This window comes from Schistocerca americana, unplaced genomic scaffold, assembly GCF_021461395.2.
Source record: "Schistocerca americana isolate TAMUIC-IGC-003095 unplaced genomic scaffold, iqSchAmer2.1 HiC_scaffold_228, whole genome shotgun sequence".
NCBI classification, from domain to species: domain Eukaryota; kingdom Metazoa; phylum Arthropoda; class Insecta; order Orthoptera; family Acrididae; genus Schistocerca; species Schistocerca americana.
Genome location: NW_025725937.1, coordinates 60001 through 67500, shown reverse-complemented (window position 1 = coordinate 67500; position 7500 = coordinate 60001). Strand labels below are relative to the sequence as shown.

The 7500-nt window shown below is 55.2% G+C and overlaps 2 non-coding genes and 1 pseudogene across 2 annotated transcripts; all 3 read right to left on the bottom strand.

Annotated features, from left to right (window-relative positions):
- LOC124575176 overlaps window positions 1–1407 on the bottom strand; it is a 4787-nt pseudogene extending 3380 nt beyond the window's left edge.
- A 294-nt stretch (window positions 1408–1701) lies between these two features.
- LOC124575229 lies at window positions 1702–1856 on the bottom strand. Its single transcript, XR_006972353.1, has one exon. It is a non-coding gene; the product is annotated as a 5.8S ribosomal RNA (ribosomal RNA).
- Window positions 1857–2207: 351 nt separating this feature from the next.
- Window positions 2208–4117, bottom strand: LOC124575199. The gene has a single exon (XR_006972327.1). It is a non-coding gene; the product is annotated as a small subunit ribosomal RNA (ribosomal RNA).
- Window positions 4118–7500: the final 3383 nt, after the last annotated feature.

Here is a 7500-nt window from a genome sequence, read left to right as displayed (position 1 = left end):
GCAAGCCGGAGATCTCACCCATTTAAAGTTTGAGAATAGGTTGAGGTCGTTTCGGCCCCAAGGCCTCTAATCATTCGCTTTACCGGATGAGACTCGTACGAGCACCAGCTATCCTGAGGGAAACTTCGGAGGGAACCAGCTACTAGATGGTTCGATTAGTCTTTCGCCCCTATACCCAGCTCCGACGATCGATTTGCACGTCAGAATCGCTACGGACCTCCATCAGGGTTTCCCCTGACTTCGTCCTGGCCAGGCATAGTTCACCATCTTTCGGGTCCCAACGTGTACGCTCTAGGTGCGCCTCACCTCGCAATGAGGACGAGACGCCCCGGGAGTGCGGAGGCCGCCGCCCCGTGAAGGGCGGGGAAGCCCCATCCTCCCTCGGCCCGCGCAAGGCGAGACCTTCACTTTCATTACGCCTTTAGGTTTCGTACAGCCCAATGACTCGCGCACATGTTAGACTCCTTGGTCCGTGTTTCAAGACGGGTCGTGAAATTGTCCAAAGCTGAAGCGCCGCTGACGGGAGCGATTATTCCGCCCGAGAGCATCCCGAGCCAACAGCGGCGCGGGTCCGGGGCCGGGCCAGGTAGGTCCGTCATCCGGGAAGAACCGCGCGCGCTTGCCGGGAGCCCGAGCGCCCAAAGGGGCGAATCGACTCCTCCAGATATACCGCCGGGCAGCCAGCCAGGACACCGGGGCTCTGCCCAACAGACGCGAACCGAGGCCCGCGGAAGGACAGGCTGCGCACCCGGGCCGTAGGCCGGCACCCAGCGGGTCGCGACGTCCTACTAGGGGAGAAGTGCGGCCCACCGCACACCGGAACGGCCCCACCCCGCGGCGAGTGGAAAGGCAACCGGACACGACCCCGCCGCGGATTGCTCCGCGCGGGCGGCCGGCCCCATCTGCCGAGGGCGGAGGCCAGTGGCCGGATGGGCGTGAATCTCACCCGTTCGACCTTTCGGACTTCTCACGTTTACCCCAGAACGGTTTCACGTACTTTTGAACTCTCTCTTCAAAGTTCTTTTCAACTTTCCCTCACGGTACTTGTTCGCTATCGGTCTCGTGGTCATATTTAGTCTCAGATGGAGTTTACCACCCACTTGGAGCTGCACTCTCAAGCAACCCGACTCGAAGGAGAGGTCCCGCCGACGCTCGCACCGGCCGCTACGGGCCTGGCACCCTCTACGGGCCGTGGCCTCATTCAAGTTGGACTTGGGCTCGGCGCGAGGCGTCGGGGTAGTGGACCCTCCCAAACACCACATGCCACGACAGGCGGCAGCCTGCGGGGTTCGGTGCTGGACTCTTCCCTGTTCGCTCGCCGCTACTGGGGGAATCCTTGTTAGTTTCTTTTCCTCCGCTTAGTAATATGCTTAAATTCAGCGGGTAGTCTCGCCTGCTCTGAGGTCGTTGTACGAGGTGTCGCACGCCACACCGCCAGCCGGCTGTGCACGCTACCGAGTAAGTACCGGTATGCGAACCGCCAGGCGACGGGCGCGCATCGCACGTTTAAGGAGGCGCGGCCGGCCCCACAGGCGGCCGCGACGCTCCCAGGTCTGCGAAGCGGGGCAAACGCCGCGCGCTTCAGTATACGTAGCCGACCCTCAGCCAGACGTGGCCCGGGAACGGAATCCATGAACCGCGGCCGCGACGCTCCCAGGTCTGCGAAGCGGGGCAAACGCCGCGCGCTTCAGTATACGTAGCCGACCCTCAGCCAGACGTGGCCCGGGAACGGAATCCATGGACCGCAATGTGCGTTCGAAACGTCGATGTTCATGTGTCCTGCAGTTCACATGTCGACGCGCAATTTGCTGCGTTCTTCATCGACCCACGAGCCGAGTGATCCACCGTCCTGGGTGATCTTTTCTTAGTTTCCACCGTCTCTTTCAAGACAGTTGCATAGGCGGGACGTAGGCGTGTGGCGGCCCCTGTTCAAGCGTTCTGTGTCCAACGGCCTCACGGCCGATGGGCGTCGTACGGCTCCACACCGGAGCGGACAGGCAGTCGGGCGAAAGTCATTCAAAACCGGCGCCAGGCGCCAGGTGCCGCAGGCCAGCCGCTCCAGCGCTTCAGCGCTCGTACCACACAACATTGGCGTTAGTTTTGAGAAGCACGCGTGGTTCCGCAAGCGGCGCACGGCTACTGCGAGCCGTACAGGTAGCGTGTTGCGCGACACGACACGCACATCGAAAGACATGCAGTCTAGTCGGTAATGATCCTTCCGCAGGTTCACCTACGGAAACCTTGTTACGACTTTTACTTCCTCTAAATGATCAAGTTTGGTCATCTTTCCGGTAGCATCGGCAACGACAGAGTCAATGCCGCGTACCAGTCCGAAGACCTCACTAAATCATTCAATCGGTAGTAGCGACGGGCGGTGTGTACAAAGGGCAGGGACGTAATCAACGCGAGCTTATGACTCGCGCTTACTGGGAATTCCTCGTTCATGGGGAACAATTGCAAGCCCCAATCCCTAGCACGAAGGAGGTTCAGCGGGTTACCCCGACCTTTCGGCCTAGGAAGACACGCTGATTCCTTCAGTGTAGCGCGCGTGCGGCCCAGAACATCTAAGGGCATCACAGACCTGTTATTGCTCAATCTCGTGCGGCTAGAAGCCGCCTGTCCCTCTAAGAAGAAAAGTAATCGCTGACAGCACGAAGGATGTCACGCGACTAGTTAGCAGGCTAGAGTCTCGTTCGTTATCGGAATTAACCAGACAAATCGCTCCACCAACTAAGAACGGCCATGCACCACCACCCACCGAATCAAGAAAGAGCTATCAATCTGTCAATCCTTCCGGTGTCCGGGCCTGGTGAGGTTTCCCGTGTTGAGTCAAATTAAGCCGCAGGCTCCACTCCTGGTGGTGCCCTTCCGTCAATTCCTTTAAGTTTCAGCTTTGCAACCATACTTCCCCCGGAACCCAAAAGCTTTGGTTTCCCGGAGGCTGCCCGCCGAGTCATCGGAGGAACTGCGGCGGATCGCTGGCTGGCATCGTTTATGGTTAGAACTAGGGCGGTATCTGATCGCCTTCGAACCTCTAACTTTCGTTCTTGATTAATGAAAACATACTTGGCAAATGCTTTCGCTTCTGTTCGTCTTGCGACGATCCAAGAATTTCACCTCTAACGTCGCAATACGAATGCCCCCGCCTGTCCCTATTAATCATTACCTCGGGTTCCGAAAACCAACAAAATAGAACCGAGGTCCTATTCCATTATTCCATGCACACAGTATTCAGGCGGGCTTGCCTGCTTTAAGCACTCTAATTTGTTCAAAGTAAACGTGCCGGCCCACCGAGACACTCACTCAAGAGCACCCTGGTAGGATTGCAACGGGGTCCGCCTCGGGACGCAAGAGCACGCACGAGGCGCGTCGCACGCCTTCAGCTCGCCCCACCGGCAGGACGTCCCACGATACATGCCAGTTAAACACCGACGGGCGGTGAACCAACAGCGTGGGACACAAATCCAACTACGAGCTTTTTAACCGCAACAACTTTAATATACGCTATTGGAGCTGGAATTACCGCGGCTGCTGGCACCAGACTTGCCCTCCAATAGATACTCGTTAAAGGATTTAAAGTGTACTCATTCCGATTACGGGGCCTCGGATGAGTCCCGTATCGTTATTTTTCGTCACTACCTCCCCGTGCCGGGAGTGGGTAATTTGCGCGCCTGCTGCCTTCCTTGGATGTGGTAGCCGTTTCTCAGGCTCCCTCTCCGGAATCGAACCCTGATTCCCCGTTACCCGTTACAACCATGGTAGGCGCAGAACCTACCATCGACAGTTGATAAGGCAGACATTTGAAAGATGCGTCGCCGGTACGAGGACCGTGCGATCAGCCCAAAGTTATTCAGAGTCACCAAGGCAAACGGACCGGACGAGCCGACCGATTGGTTTTGATCTAATAAAAGCGTCCCTTCCATCTCTGGTCGGGACTCTGTTTGCATGTATTAGCTCTAGAATTACCACAGTTATCCAAGTAACGTGGGTACGATCTAAGGAACCATAACTGATTTAATGAGCCATTCGCGGTTTCACCTTAATGCGGCTTGTACTGAGACATGCATGGCTTAATCTTTGAGACAAGCATATGACTACTGGCAGGATCAACCAGGGAGCTGCGTCAACTAGAGCTGAGCAGCCGGCCGCCCGGGAGTGTGTCCCGGGGGCCCGCGCGAACACGCAAGCGTCCGCTCAATTATTCTGCAAACAGGAGGAGGCTGAGCTCCCCTGCACCATACACCTCGAAACCCTCTCAGGTCCCGGCGGCGCGCAGCGCCGTCCTAAGTACTTGGTCGGGTTCGAGAGAGGCGCAATCGCCCGGAGTTTGGCGAGTAGACGCTTTAGGTGCGACCACCCGTGCTCCCAACTGAGCTTGCCGCTGCCGACAGAGGCCCGGGAGCGTGCTGTCGTGGCATTGCCGGCGGGAGACAACACGCGCCACCTACGGTGACCGGCAGCTCCAACGCCAGCGCCACAGAAGGACAAAAGCCCCACTTGGGTGCCGAAGCGAACTCTCCCAGCACAGCGCACGCGCCAACACGTCCGCACAGCTGCGATACAAACCACCTGCGAGAACCGCAGAGGCGACCGAGCAGCAGACGGCGTCGCGGCGCCGAGCGCCGGGCGGCGGCGCATCCTCAGCGCACACAGTCCTCAATCGGACCAGCACACTGCAGATGTCCACCGCGCTTCGCACCGGGCCCGCGAGGACCTACTTTGGCCGCACGGCGCCGCGTGCAGGGTGCGCCGGCGCGCAGCTGCGCCGCCTGCCGCCTCCGTCGGCCGGCGCGCCTGCCACTGGCCGCCCCCACCAGCCGGCTGTAGCGCGTGCGCCCACGCACCGCGCGGCCAGCACGCCGGGAGGCCCCCCCTCACCGGCCGGGGACGGTCCCACCCAGCCACCGCCGCGTATCGCTTCACACCCAGATGCCATTCACGTTCGTGGGCATGGTGGGTATCGCTGGAACAACCGGTTGGTAGCTCAACCGATCGTCGCCATCACTGATTCACCTCTAGCGAGAACAACCGCACCACAACGGTTTACCAGTTGTTCATTTGCGTAACGTCACCAGCAAACGTAGGCGTCCATCGCCATTTGCAAATTCAACGATTGTTGCATGCCTGTGTCAGGTGTCACGACACACTATGTCTGCCCACATACACGCAACAACATGTGCACGCTTCGCGAACACGTGGAAGGTGGCCCCCGTACGTATGCGATGTCCATTGCGCGAACGACTGTCAACCGGCCTCTGTCGCATGTCGCAGATGTGGAACGCAGTGCACCATGCTATCACGGTGTGTGAGAAGAGACGACTACGTCTGACAACACGCGCCACTACATCAACAGACGGCTCATGCTGATCGCCATCCAGGGCATACCACACTGCAATCCAGCTCTTATAGGGAGACGACACGTAGCTGAGTGCACAACATTTGGACCGCATGGTTCGCCGTTGTTGGCGCAGTCGTTGTACGGTCACATGTACCACGATGTATCATTCAGTACATGAGGACCAATGTGCAGTACAGTGTGTGATTTGGACGTACAACATCAGCGGACAGTTGACACAGGCCGTACCACAGCGTAGGCTAAGTGCTTCGCCATGCAAATGCCAATGAACAACTGCAAATGCCAATGAACAACTGCAAAGGGCATTGAGCATGTACGTCCTGCTGCCATCCACATTACAGTGTATAGCTGCAAGGTGTTTAACATGAAGCGATACACTGGGGACCGGGCAGTGCGAGTAGCAAACTATATTGCGGGGGTTGCAGTTAGGCAACACTACACTAATTTAACGCGTCGTATGACAATTACAGAGCAGGTTAAGGCCCAACGTGTGTTGGGTTAAGGCCCAACGTGTGTTGGGTTAAGGCCCAACGTGTGTTGGGTTAAGGCCCAACGTGTGTTGGGTTAAGGCCCAACGTGTGTTGGGTTAAGGCCCAACGTGTGTTGGGTTAAGGCCCAACGTGTGTTGGGTTACAGCACAATATCGGTTACGTTACGGCGCAATGTGGGTTACGTTAAGGGGCAATGTGGGTTACGTTACGGCGCAATGTGGGTTACGTTAAGGGGCAATGTGGGTTACGTTACGGCGCAATGTGGGTTAGGCTAAGGCGCAATATAGGTTTCATTAAGGCGCAATATAGGTTACATTAAGGCGCAATATAGGTTACGTTAAGGCGCAATATAGGTTACGTTAAGGCGCAATATAGGTTACGTTAAGGCGCAATATAGGTTACGTTAAGGCGCAATATAGGTTACGTTAAGGCGCAATATAGGTTACGTTAAGGCGCAATATAGGTTAGGTTAAGGCGCAATATAGGTTAGGTTAAGGCGCAATATAGGTTAGGTTAAGGCGCAATACAGGTTAGGTTAAGGCGCAATACAGGTTAGGTTAAGGCGCAATACAGGTTAGGTTAAGGCGCAATACAGGTTAGGTTAAGGCGCAATACAGGTTAGGTTAAGGCGCAATACAGGTTAGGTTAAGGCGCAATACAGGTTAGGTTAAGGCGCAATACAGGTTAGGTTAAGGCGCAATACAGGTTAGGTTAAGGTACGACATAGGTTAGGTTAAGGTACGACATAGGTTAGGTTAAGGTACGACATAGGTTAGGTTAAGGTACGACATAGGTTAGGTTAAGGTACGACATAGGTTAGGTTAAGGTACGACATAGGTTAGGTTAAGGTACGACGTAGGTTAGGTTAAGGTACGACGTAGGTTAGGTTACGGTACGACGTAGGTTAGGTTACGGTACGACGTAGGTTAGGTTACGGTACGACGTAGGTTAGGTTACGGTACGATATAGGTTAGGTTACGGTACGATATAGGTTAGGTTACGGTACGATATAGGTTAGGTTACGGTACGATATAGGTTAGGTTACGGTACGATATAGGTTAGGTTACGGTACGATATAGGTTAGGTTACGGTACGATATAGGTTAGGTTACGGTACGATATAGGTTAGGTTACGGTACGATATAGGTTAGGTTACGGTACGATATAGGTTAGGTTACGGTACGATATAGGTTAGGTTACGGTACGATGTAGGTTAGGTTACGGTACGATGTAGGTTAGGTTACGGTACGATGTAGGTTAGGTTACGGTACGATGTAGGTTAGGTTACGGTACGATATAGGTTAGGTTACGGTACGATATAGGTTAGGTTACGGTACGATATAGGTTAGGTTACGGTACGATATAGGTTAGGTTAAGGTACGATATAGGTTAGGTTAAGGTACGATATAGGTTAGGTTAAGGTACGATATAGGTTAGGTTAAGGTACGATATAGGTTAGGTTAAGGTACGATATAGGTTAGGTTACAGTACACATTGTTGTAAGGAAAGGTTTAATGGGGGGCGGGGCGGCCGGTTTGTTGATTGTGATTATAGTAAGTGGATGCCTGCGGCATCATCTGATTTGCCACGTCAGGATGCACCTTTGGCTCATGACAGGCGGCGCTCTCATTCCATGCTTGTGGCAGACCTGTGT